Raw genomic sequence first — 12,822 nt, forward strand, 5'->3', positions numbered from 1 at the left:
AGAGGCCTTTTTGGGGCCAGCATCCGCCACATCTGAGGTTCCTGGAGGCTCTATGCTGACCCTTAGCAGAGGAAGAGGAAGGAGCCAGCTGGAGCCACCCATGTGCTGCAGTCTTTCTTTTCCATTCCCTACTCCCTATGCCTCCCCGGTCCTGTTTTGGTCTGAGGGCAGTGGGGTGGTCCTAATAGACATAGCTACTGTTTATCAAGTGTCTACAGTGTGCCAGGCATGTGCTGAGTGCTTTATACGCATCATTTCACAGGTCCTTGTGACAAATCCATGGAAGGGTGTTATTCTTATTTTACAGATGAAGCAGCTGAGGATCAGAGAGGTTAAGTGACTGTGCCAAGGTCACACAGCAAGTGAGTGGTGGAGCTGGGTTTTGAAATTCTGCTCTGCCTGATTCTAAAGGCCATGCTCTTAAATATTGTGCTGCACTGGCCACAGAAATGCCTGAGAAACGGAGTGCCTTCTGGGATATTGGGGTGAGTGTTTTAGAGAGATGTTCTGGAAGCCATTTGAGAGTTAAGTCTGGGACACAGGGTACTGAATCTTGGAGCCTTCTTTAGGAACCTGAGCTCCCAGAGAGGGAGGGCTGAGAGAAGTGGTCTCCAGGGGAAACTACAAGCCAATCAAGAGCTTCTTGGGTCTGGATTAAACACAGGTGGGACTTCTTAGTAGTACTAATTGGGAATTTGGCTAGACTCTGTGGGGCTTGTTTCTCAGTGTGGACACGGAAGGTGACAGGCCCAGGGGTGTTGGGCTGGTGAAGGAGGAGAAAAGTCTTTTTACAAGGAAACCCCTTTGAGGTATCTGGACCGAGCTGGACACAGTCTGTCTTTTGGAGGTTCGACCAGGGTCTGGTGCAGAACTTGACAAGGGCCCACTCAGCTCCGCACCCACAGTGATCCTCCTCTAAGGAGGTCGGTGGGCGTGGGGTGGGTGGCCAGGGGATGTCGCAGGCCCTGAGAGAGGACCCCGACCCCCAAGTCCACCTTAGAGACTGGGCTGCGACATCCACACATGCTTCTGCTGCCCTTGCTTCTGGATCGTTCCTGGCTCTGTTCTATCTTCTCCCTCCCACCTCCCCTTGGCCCCTGGCGACCGACACCCCTGGCGGAACCCTTCCCACCTCTGCAAGTCTCCAGTGGGTCCCGAGAGGCAGCTGCTGGGCCGCCTCACTCAAGAAGCGCGTGTCGCACTGGCCTTGTACCGAGGACATTTCTGAGAGCAGACGGATGTGTCCTTGGGGCGAGGGTCAGGGGATACCCAGTCGTCTTTTGTGGGACGTTAAATTGCCTGAACCAAACTGCGGCTTTGGGGAAGGTGTCTTTTTCCCTTTGGTGGCCGACAGGGTGCAGAGTAACACCACCCAGCCACTTCCAAAGACTTCAGGGTGGGAGCCAGCAGCTGGGTACCCGGGCTAGCGTTTGGAGGGCCTGAGGTCTGACGAGGGTCCCGCAGGACACTAGAGAATGAGTCAAGGGCCGGAGTTGCTGGCCTCCGGGGTTGGGCTTTGGAACGGTAACTCTGGAGTTACCGTTCTGCGGTTTGGGGGAGGGGGTTAGGGTTTTTTTTTTTTTGTTTCTTTTCTTTTTTTTCTTTGCTTTGCGTTAGGATGCTCTGATCTGGCTTATTTTTGTTTTTGTTTTTGGGTTTTTTTTTTGGCGATACGCTGGCCTCTCACTGTTGTGGCCTCTCCCGTTGCGGAGCACAGGCTCCGGACGCGCAGGCTCAGCGGCCATGGCTGACGGGCCCAGCCGCTCTGCAGCATGTGGGATCTTCCCGGACCGGGGCATGAACCCGTGTCCCCATCGGCAGGCGGACTCTCAACCACTGCGCCACCAGGGAAGCCCTGATCTGACTTTTTTGATATGAACACAAAGTGCTAGATGCTCTTGTTGACTTCCAACAAATGGGATGGGGGAAATATAGCAGTTCTTGGTAAATTCCTTTATAATAATGGTTTGATTTTTTTATTTCGAGAGAATCTTCTTTTCCAATGTATGCTTTTTTCCTTTTTGCCCGGGCGGCCCTGGAGGGACCGTTCCAAGAGGAGCCTGGCTGGAGAGAGGGCACTTGTGAAGCTTGCTCCTGACAAGCTTACACATCCTCCAGCGCCTGAAGCAGCTCTTGGCCTGGAGCGGGGAAGGCAGGAGGTGACCCAGTTGCATCGCATTTACTGAAGTGGGCTGGAAGCAGCAGATGGTGATAGCCATTTCCAGAATCTTGCTCTACACCGTCTCCCGAACTGATTCTTTCTTTCCATCCCCCTTGCCACTGGGTAGCCCAGATCCCTGTCAGCACCTCGGGTCTGGTTTTCTGCCAGTGCCTCTTAATGGTCCATTTTGCATTTATTCTCTTTCCCCTTAAGTCTCTTCTACCCACAATGGCCAGAATGACTAGCCGAAAATACCATTTTTTTTTTTTTCGAAAATACCATTTTTATGAAGTGACTTTCCTGCCCAAGCCTCCCAGGGTTCCTTCCGGCCCGTAGGACCGAGGGAGCCCGCCCCGTCCTCACACAGACATTCTGCTGCAGCCGCTTTGGTGTCTCCTCTGTCCCCTGCACATGCCTGGTCATTTTGCTCAAGGTGCTCTGCCTTCCTTCTCTCAGCCGTGAGCACAGATCACATCTGCCCTCCAAGGAGGTGCCCACGTCCTCTGCTCTGTGTGCAGTCCCCTCAGCTGCCCCAGCTTGTACTTCTCCTCACCCTGTAGCCCGCTTGCCATCATGGGTCTTGGCAGTTAGGGGATGAGGCAGGCAGGGTCTGGTGCCTTCCTGTTTGTCCATCTTTTCTCCTCAACCAGAGCATTGGCTTCTGGAAGGAAGGAGCCAGATCAGGTTCTCTTGTAGCCTGGGGTGGCCCTGGGTCAGGCCTCTAAGGGCGTACTTGAGAAATAATTGTTGGATTAATCAATAAGAAATATTAACCAATAAGAAATATCGCAGTTTAAAAAGCTTAAACTGCAGTGTGAGGGATTTATTTATTTATTTTTAATATTTGTTTTTTTAAAATTTATTTATCTATTTGGTCGCGCCAGGTCTTAGGTGCGACCACGGGCTTCTTAGTTGCAGCATGCATGTGGAATCTACTTCCCTGACCGGGGATCGAACCCAGGCCCCCTGCGTCAGGAGCACAGCGTCTTAACCACTGCGCCACCAGGGAAGTCCTGTGAGGGATTTAGATTAGATTTAAGGAGGGCTTTCTAGACGGCAGTTAGATGTTTCAGATGTTTCGAAACGATGACTGGGGAAGACTGTAGCAGTACTAGGTCTTATAACGTTTACGAAAAATAAGAGAAAATTCTCCTGCGAAATGCCGTCAGGGTATGTGGTGGCAGTAGTGGCAGCAGCAAAAGGGGGTGAAGAAGAAAACGGCCATGTCCGGTCGTAAGCCTCCTGTTTACAGAGGCTCTCTGCCTCGTCACTGCCCGCTTCTTGTCATCGGCTCAGGGCTTTCTTGGCTTTTCCCTCTTGTTACCCAGCCTTGGTGTGGCTGTAAGTGAATTGGATTCAAGGGGTGGGGAGAGAAGGGGAGAGGAGGCCGGTGGGGGGCAAAACCTGGCCAGGGCCAAGGCCTCAGAGCCATTTGCATGTTCTGGGCGTCCCCAACCAAACAGTGGCTTTGCCATCCTGTCCCCTGAAACGTGAGCTGTTCATCAGCCAGCAGCCAGGTGTGCAGCCGTTGGAAGGTGCTGGCACGCTCAAAGGAATGGAAACACCACTCTTCACCACCATCCCCGCATTTCCCCAAACTCAAGTTGGCCACCAGGGAAGCGGGAGGGCTTTGGTTTGCCAGAGATGTGTGGAACCACGGGTTTAGCTCCTCGACAGTCAAAGCCTCTCAAAGGGCCTATTTGAGGAGTAGGTGTGACGTATTTTGCAGTAGAATGCATGCCTGCCAAGCTAGAACAGGCTGTGCCCCAGGGGTGACCTTCCTCTGCTGTTCGGGCTGCTTTCGGAGCACACTTTCAGACTACTGCCTGCTCCCCCTGTCCCCAACCCCGTGCTCGCCTGTCTCCCCACGGGTGGGCTGGGGGGCACTGAGGGAAGGGAGTGGGAGACGGGAGAAACAAAGGAGTCAGGAGGAAAGGGGGAGTGGGAGCCAGAGGAGCCTTTCGGGACCCATTTGGGTTATAGATGTAGCATTGTTCACATGGGTGCAGCCCTTTTTCCGTGCTCGCAACGGCCAGATTAGGTGCGTCCAGTGGGCCTCTGCTGCTCTGTTCATTCAAGGGCCGTTCTGTAGGTCTGGGGACTGACCCTTCTGCTTTGGGAACCCCTGGGCCTGAAGATGAGAGATGCTGGCTGGCAGGGCCGTGTCGGTTGTCTCCTGGTGACCGCCGGAGCTGGGATGGGGAGGATGGAGGGAGGGGGCAAAGGTGCTCTGTCAGGCGGGGCCGAAAGATCTGGGGAGATGGGGATATTGGTTCTCCTACTGTCACCTTCTGTTCACCCCACAAGGCGTTCTGAGCGATTGTGAGATGAGCCACATAAGACCAGACCAGCCTAGGGCAGCCGTTCTGAGACTTCTTGGATACATGGCAGTCTTACATTAAGTCAAACCATATTTTAGTGTGTATAGGGGGACACACATTTTACGATGTACAAAGCGAGACTTTAGAAGTGAGATGCTTCTCTGACATTCATGTTGCCACAAAGCTGTACCCTCTGCGCAAGCAAAAAACGTACAGTTTTGTTGCAACATGAATGTTTAAGTTTTTATCGTACTCTTCAAGCCAGTGACCCTTACTGGAAAGAATGAGGTCTAAATAGAGTGTTTGGAGGAGTAGTATTTACTTGTTGTGGGAGTCAGATGGCAATTGTGGGTTTGTAGTAATATTATTCTCCCATTGAAAAATATTCATTGTTGCCCTCTCCATAAAGACATTTTGATTATAGTTAGTAATTGTGGCACTGTTCTTTAACTTGAAACTTTTTGGAACTTAAATATTTTCCACTTCTTTTTGCCGTGGTTCTGGATGATACTGCTGTGAGTTGAAAATCACTGTACTATAAAATTAGAAAGAAATGCACTCACACAAATGGAAAATACAAAGAAAATGGGCAATTTCACAAAATATCCAAAGTTTACCTTTGTTTGCCGAACAGTCCCCAAGGGTCTTTAGTGAGAACATGTGAAACTCAGAATGCAGTTTGAACAACCCTGATTTAGTTGATAATAGAAGTAATAATATAGTAGTAGCTAAGATTTATCAAGAACTTTTAAGATACCAACCTACTTTTTTTTTTTTGCGGTACACAGGCCTCGCACTGTTGTGGCCTCTCTCGTTGCGGAGCACAGGCTCTGGATGCGTAGGCTCAGCGGCCGTGGCTTACGGGCCCAGCTGCTCCGCGGCATGTGGGATCTTCCCGGATCGGGTCACGAACCCGTGTCCCCTGCATCGGCAGGCGGACTCTCAACCACTGCGCCACCAGGGAAGCCTACCAACCTACTCTTTTATTCTCAGTTCTACTTTTGATAGAACTGCTACATTTCCAGTCTTAACAGATGAGGAAACTGAGACTCACTGAGTATCTTGACCGAAGTCCACAGTCTAGGGACTGGATCCCGGGACTCAAAGTCTCTGCCTTTAACATCTGCATTTTCTGCCGGGTACAGAGCACTTTCCAAATAGAACCTTCTTTGCTGTGTCCTGTGAAAGGCTCAGATCTGGTTGCTATTACAAATGTCACAGCTGCCTGACAGTTGGGGTATTGAGTTAGTTTGTCATCCATCTTCCCCCCGACTCATAAAGAAGGACAACCCCCTTTCCCCACATCAGAAATAGAATGGCATTGACTCTGAACTTCACCTCCGTTATTTTCACCTGACTGTGTCAGAGAGCAGCTCCCCGAGAGAGACAGAGCAGCCCCCAATCCAGCTGGAGGAGCTGGGAAGATGGGACTGAGCTAGACCACAGGGGTGGGAAGTGTGGGGTACTGGGAAAAGTGCCTCTGGGGACCAGCTGTTGCAGCCTGTGAAGGATCCAGAGTCTTTGTTTAGTCCTACTCTTCCTCACTGCCCTCCTGTCCCATCCTTTTATAAGGGGTGGGTGGGACGCAGTGAGACTGTGGTGACAGGGTATTAGAAGTCTACGTCTTCTTTACTCAGTTATGTGTGAGGACATAGCCACGTCAGATTGCATTTTTCGGACTGCTGAGCATTTATGTAGACCAAGGTTAGATCAGGTAACTCTTGTGGGTCCTCAAACGGTTCTCTGGTCCTTGCTGGCTGTGATATTATGGAGTCATAGCTGTGGGCTTGGATTCTGACTGTGTAACCTTGAGCAGTTGCTTAACTTCTCCGAGCCTCAGTTTCCTCACCTGCCAAGTAGGATGCGAAGTATTATCTCTTGGGTTGTCAGGGTCACTGAAAATAATTTACGCAAGATGCCTTGCACTGTGCCTCTCACATAGAAGTCAATGCAACAAACGAGAACCCCCTCTCTCTTTTTCCCTGCAATTTATTTCTGTTATGGCCCCATCCCCTCCAACTTTCCCTTAGAGTGCTTTGAAATTTTAGCTGTGCAATTAGGTGTTTTATAGCCTAGGTTAGATAAATATAGTCTTCTTTCTTGGAACTTCCACACTAAAATATAGGGTTTTTAGGCAGTTTTCTGGTGGATACTGAGACCCCAACAGATTTGGATCTGGCATGGAGAATCTATTTAAAGTAAAGATGCTTCGACTTTAAGCATCTTCTTCAGAAATGTTTTTTAAATGCGTTAAGACTTGGGAGGACACACTCTATTCAGGTAAAAAGGGGCAGTTGGGAAATTGTCTTTTTCTGCTTTCCCTACGAAGAACAGTTTCCTCAAGTGCTCCAGCACGTTACCTTAGCCCTGTCTTTTTGGAGGCCAGGCTGGGAGGCAGTCTCCCCTGGATCTTGACACTGTCTGACCCTGAGCAACGTCAGGACTTGGTCTGGGGGCCTCATGAGTCCCTCTAATAGCCAGTTTTCTGGGCTCTCTTTAGGCCCGATCTCTGGATAAGCTCAGGAATGGCACTGTCTTCTGTGTGTGGGATCAGCCGTGTTAGGGTTCAGACCAAGAAGAACCTTCCCCGAGGAGTCTGTTACGTATGGGTGGCATGTCCTACTTTGGCTTATTCCGACTCTGAAACCTGTGCCTGAGTCTCGACTCTGTAGGGCTTGGGGGTACCTAGGATCTAGAAGAACATTATCTGTATGTGAACTGTGAGCAGGAGGGTTGTAGAGACTCAGCACAGCCCTCGAGGGCAGGGACCATGTCACTGTGGCCCTCACTGCACCCAGTGCCCAGCACCAAGCCGGGTCCATAGAAAGGTTAGTAAATATTTATCCCATGAATGAATGCGGCAATTTGTGGAGCCAGCATACAGAACTACTTTGCAAGTTTTGATTCATTTTGCAAGGAAGGAAATGCAAGGACATTTTTGTTCTAAAAGGCATCTTGCAGGAATGATGGGAGAGCAGATGGCCCTCTCTTTCCCTCCCATACCTGAAGCCACAGCTGCTTGTCCCCCCAAGGCCTCATTTTTAGCCATGGATTTTCACTCCTCCCCCATCCCCACAGATGACAGCATACTCACCACCCGTCATCACCCTGCAGTGTGATGGTTGATGCCAGCTACATGTGTGCCTTTGGAAGGCTGCTGAAGGCTGCTGGCAAACCCTGTCACTGCATCGCTTTGGACTGGAAGATTAAAGTTCATTCCGATGGGTGAGATTCAGAGTTCCTTCAGTCGGGAAGGCTGGAGACTGGCTGGGCCACCTGAGCTGAAGCAGGAGATGCCGTGGTGACAAGGCTGTTGCCTGGAGGGATGCTGCTCTGGGATCATCCGGCCCAGCATGACACCCCGTGGAAAGGATGCTGAGTTGTTCTGTGTCTTCTTTACGAGAGCTGTGTGTGTGGCGCAGAACAGGAAATCTGATCAGACGCCAGGAGATAAAGAAGCCCAGAGGAAGGCACCCTGCCCTCCCACTCCCAGCTAGGGCAAGTTTCTCCCAGTGCCTGGCCTGGGTGGACCTCTGGCTCTCAGGCTTTGATGATCCTGAGGTGACACCAGAGCTTGGGCTAGAGTTTTGAAGGCAACTTTGCTTAAGAGGCAGGCCTGGGTCAGTGGAGTTTTGTGTGTGCTTCCCTTTCAAACTCCCTTGAAGCAAGCGTATTGTAGGAACCTTGGAAAATAAAGAAAAGTGAAAAGGAAAATACCAGTCAAACACATCTATATTCCCAGCATTCGGAGATAGCCACTGTTAACATTTTGGTGTATTTCCTTCTATCTTTTGTCCTCTCTCTTTCTCTCTGTCTCTCTGGAGTGGAAGGAAGATATACCTAAGTACACTTGTGTACATGTATGTATTATGTATATGCATGTATGTATGTATATATACACGCACGTTTATCTATCTCTCTAGTATTATCTATCTGCCCACACATATATATGTTTGATATTCTACTTTGGTTTTATTTCACTTTATATTGTGAGCATTTCCTTGGCCTTGAGACTGCCCTTGGGGCCTGGATTAACAGTCTTTAGTGCACAGTCTTTGTGGGCACTGTACCTCACAGCACAAAGGAGGAGTCCCATTCCCTGGGAGTGGACGGGCTTACTCTGTGGGCCCTGCAGGCTCTGCTGAGTAAATCTAGCCTGCCCCTTGCTGCCTCGTTTCCACAGGATTGCTTACCTGATGGGATCTGCTAAGTGCAAAGGTAGATGTCCTCTCAATCAGGTCACCTCATCCAACATTTGAGGGAGATCTGAACTTAAGGGTTATAAATGTCTGGACTAAAAGAAAAAGGTCCTCACAAGTCAAATACAAGTTTTGATCCTTAAAAGAAAGACTTTCTCTGTGCCCGAGACCTAAAAGGGTTGGAAAACGGAAGAACCATTCTTTCGGTCTCTCTCTCTCAGGAATGGGCTTGTTCTGGGTTTCCACTCAAGACCATCCCTGCCTGTAGAATTTGACATGGTTTTATTGACTTTTCCTTGGCCCAGTTTGGGCAGGATTTCTCTCCTGCCCAGAACAGCCTCAGACTTGTGTGAAGTAAGATGTGAGGCCGGGCTCTGGACAGCAGTAATTAATCCTTGTCTGAGCTACACAGTGGGGATTTTCAGCCCGAGACAATGTGACAGCATCAGGTTTAACGTGGCACATGGCAGTCCCACATGGGCCCACCTCTTTCTTCTCTTTTGTCTGTAAGTGACTTTAAAGGCATTGGGTGTGTGCATCTATGCTTGTGCGTTTGGTGTTTGGTGATCTGGAGGCCAGCATACTGCAGCAGGATCTCAAGATGACAGTGGAAAGAGCAATAAAAGGAAACACACAGTTTAAGCACACACAGCCCCGACATAATTCGATGACATAGCAAGACTGGGATTTCCTCTTCTGTTTGTTTTAGTCTGTACTTGCTCAGCTCTCATCCCCAGGGCTTAGTGCTGTAAGGGAGTGGATTTCCTCAAGTGCTGTGGATAAAACGTTTCTTCCTCTGTTATCTCCCTTGTCAATATAAATTGCTCCACTGTGTAAGTAGAGACGAAGATGCGCCTGTGTGTATATGCCATCGTATCTGGCCCAAGCGAAATGGGCATTAAAATGACATTTTCCTCCGCGATAATCCCGTGACATTGAAAGTATACCAGTTTCTCCATTTAGTTATCGTGGAGCCATGGAATAATTCCCAGGGGCTGGGAGGGTGTAATACTCCTGCCTCTCCTTCCCGTTATGTTTATACTTTGTGTGGAAGCCTTTTATCTTGGGTGGGCTGTGGTGAGGCTCTTTGGGGCCCTTCTGTGGTGATAAGGGGAGCAGTAAGTGGAAAAGGCTGGAGGACTCACTGCAGAATAGGCAAGTGGACAAATATCTTCTAAGGGCAGAAAACTAACAGCAGCAGCATCAAGAATCCCAAGTGGCGGATGGTGAGGGCTAAAGGTGGCCCTCTAGCAAGATGAGGAAGGGAATGCGGCCAAGATGAGGGTCTGTTTTTCAGGTTAAGGGGTTCAGTCCCGAAGGGGGCTTTGGGGCCTCTCCACCGCACAGGATGCTGCGGGCTCTCGGTGTGAGGGGTGTGGACAGGAAGCATGCTGGTTGGGGATCTCACCTGCACAACTCACCCATTGTCAGGGAGAGGGGACCAGGAGTGTCTGATCGTGACCTCTCTGGGTGCTGTGGGGTTCAGTAAACAGTGTCCATTCCCTTCCTATGGGGAACATTTGGTGGTGTTGAAGGACTTACAGCTGACAGCACAGAGCAAATCCACAAGGAGAGGAAAACAAAGACTTCCAGAGTCATTGTTTTTGCACGTAACTTAGCTAGCAGCTTTCTCCCCTAATGTTCTTCTCTCTGCACTCTCGAACCAGAGGTGGTAATTGCGCCCCGCAAAAGATTACTTGCTAAGGGCTCTTAGTAAGTGTGCGAGTGTGTGCACACACATGTGCGTGTGTCCGTACAGTGGACACACTCAGGTCTTAGCTCACGAACAGGTTCAGCTGCCCAGCCCTTTCATTTGGGGGACTACCCGACTCCCACCCCTCTGTTCTGGGCTGCGTGTTAGTCACTTTATTTTAGCCACATAATGAGGTACTGAGGCATTTTGTTGACCAGCCTGGGAGCCTGACAACCACATCCAGTGTTGCCATTTTGGAAACTGGATTTCTGGATGCTCAGTTGGCCTTTGCAAATTCTCCTTAAGTTCAGGCTGCTTGTTTTGGCTTCGGCAGCCTGCTAAGTGGGCCTGCACTCCTTCTAGCGTCTTTCTTAGAACTGGTATTTCCAGGTCTCTTCTGTCTGTTGAGGACAAAATGGTGACACATTGACCTTTACTCCCAAATTGCAATGACTACAAGACCCTCATCTACTCAAACAGCAATTCCTCTCAGTCCCTTCTTTGGGGTGCTTTACATATTTCCACAAACTAGTCATAATATTACCCTTCGCCCAGAGGAACCTCATTGCTGGCAGTGCCCATAATGAGAAGGCCCGAGTCTGTGCCAGTGGAACTATCTCCGGCAGCTGCCAGAGCTGTTGATTCAGTTGCCAGAGCAGGGCTGGGTTTCAGGCAGAGATGGGGAAAGGTGCTGCCTCATTTCTGTGTCTCTTTGTCACCTAGGCCCTGAAATAGCTCTGTGTATGCCTAGAATCTCTCAACGTGACCTGGAACCTCTTGAACACACCCTTTTCAGATTCTGTGTCTCCTACTTTTCCCAGAATCTCACCAAGCCTCCTGTGAAAACAGTTCTGTTTGTGGACCTTGTCCTTCCAGCCAGAGGGTCTCAGTCACTGCCCAGCACCCAGCTGGATCAGGACCAAGCCCAGTCATCTCTCACCATAGTCATTACCCCCAATCCTGACCAGTCTCCTTACTCATTCCCCTGGTTATAAACCAAATGTCACACATCACAAGGCATAAAATGCTACTAGCGAGGGTGGGACTGAGGATGGTGGGGCAGGGCCAGGATGTGCAGGAGTCGTGTCTGGGCCCCATCGCCACGAGCCAGGATGCTCAGTGACGTGTGAGATAGCTCCGTTCTTAGTAATACCCACTGGAAACTTGAAGCATGTCCCTGGGCAGAGCCTGTGGGAGTGTCCAAGGATAACCTTGTAAGGAACCACTAGCCTTGGTGGAATAAATTGCTCTTGCCAGGTAGAGAGATAGTGCTAATTTAGCAAACACTGACTGCCAGACGTGTGTGTCATTGAGATGAATTGGCACTTAGAGCAAAACAGGTACTTAGGAACACCTTCGCTGTCCTCTTTGCTTTGCATCCCAAGTCTGAGTTCTCTTGTAATCCACCATCTCTTGGGTGTACCCTGAGTACAAGACCACTTTGTTGTTCCTTGTTAATATCATCAACGTAACCTTTATTTTTTTCTGGGGCTAATGGGCTGAGAGAACTGAAAAAAAAAAAATCTGGGTCCTGGAGAGCACTCTGTTTATTTGATTTGGAGAGCAAGGTGTTTTTATTTACACTGGTGGCAGAGTTTGAGGGATGCGGGGTGGGGGGATGGGCCAGTGACTTTCTCTATGCCCTCGCTTCCTGAGTTCCATTGGCTAGAATTTAGTGACTGGGGTCTTGCAAGCAGGAAACAAAAATAAATGCTTTGTGCCTCTGATCAGAAGGCTTGTCGCCCTGTCGGTGATCGAGGAGGGCTAAAACCTAAACGGTTTTTAAGCTAAGGGATTCCGCTCGTTCAAAGAAATATTTTCATCTCTACCTGTTCTCCGTGTCTCCTTCTTCCTTGCCGACACGCGTGCTTGTGGCATCCCCCTGCCCCGACCCCCCGGCCTTTCCCTTCCTAGCCTCGCGGAAGTCCCTCCGGGCTGTGATGGAGAACACAGAGCATCTCCACCGGGCCGCAATCCCACTCCCCACAGACAGCTATTTGGTTCTTGGTGCTTTTATCTCACCCAGTTGTCTCACGCAGCCACTTCCTTGGCTCATGTATGCCCCCTCTTCTCGAAATTCCTCCTGCCTTTATGTTCAGCTATAGTAACCCCCTAATCAGTCTCTCTGTTGTCTTTCACATCCCTGCCAGAGGTTTCTAAAGCTCACGTCTGATCTTGTCTTTTACTTTTTTCACTGGCTTCCAATTCTTTAAGGAAACAAAAGGCAAATGGGAGTTTTAAGACCCTCCATGATCTCACCCCAAACCTGGCCCTAAAGCCTTATGTCTTCCATAAATGGTCATTTCAAAACTATCTTTCGAATTTGCTTCTTTACTTTTGTGTACCTGTTGCTGTTGCTTAGAATGCCCTTAACAACCCTTCCTGCTTGTCGAAATCCTTTACCACCCAGTCACGGCCCCTTTTCTGAGAAATCCTCCTGCATCCTTG

At 49.7% G+C, this 12,822-nt stretch overlaps 1 protein-coding gene and 1 non-coding gene across 5 annotated transcripts in view; one reads left to right on the forward strand and one right to left on the reverse strand.

The window, feature by feature from the left end:
• Positions 1-12,822, forward strand: part of SMOC1 (SPARC related modular calcium binding 1) — a 156,634-nt gene that overhangs the window by 42,632 nt on the left and 101,180 nt on the right. The window lies entirely within an intron of this gene.
• On the reverse strand, positions 3,098-3,170 carry TRNAR-CCU (transfer RNA arginine (anticodon CCU)). The gene has a single exon. It is a non-coding gene; the product is annotated as a tRNA-Arg (tRNA).

This window comes from Aethalodelphis obliquidens, unplaced genomic scaffold (assembly GCF_003676395.1).
Source record: "Aethalodelphis obliquidens isolate GAN/ISIS:26980383/991018 unplaced genomic scaffold, ASM367639v1 scaffold10, whole genome shotgun sequence".
NCBI classification, from domain to species: domain Eukaryota; kingdom Metazoa; phylum Chordata; class Mammalia; order Artiodactyla; family Delphinidae; genus Aethalodelphis; species Aethalodelphis obliquidens.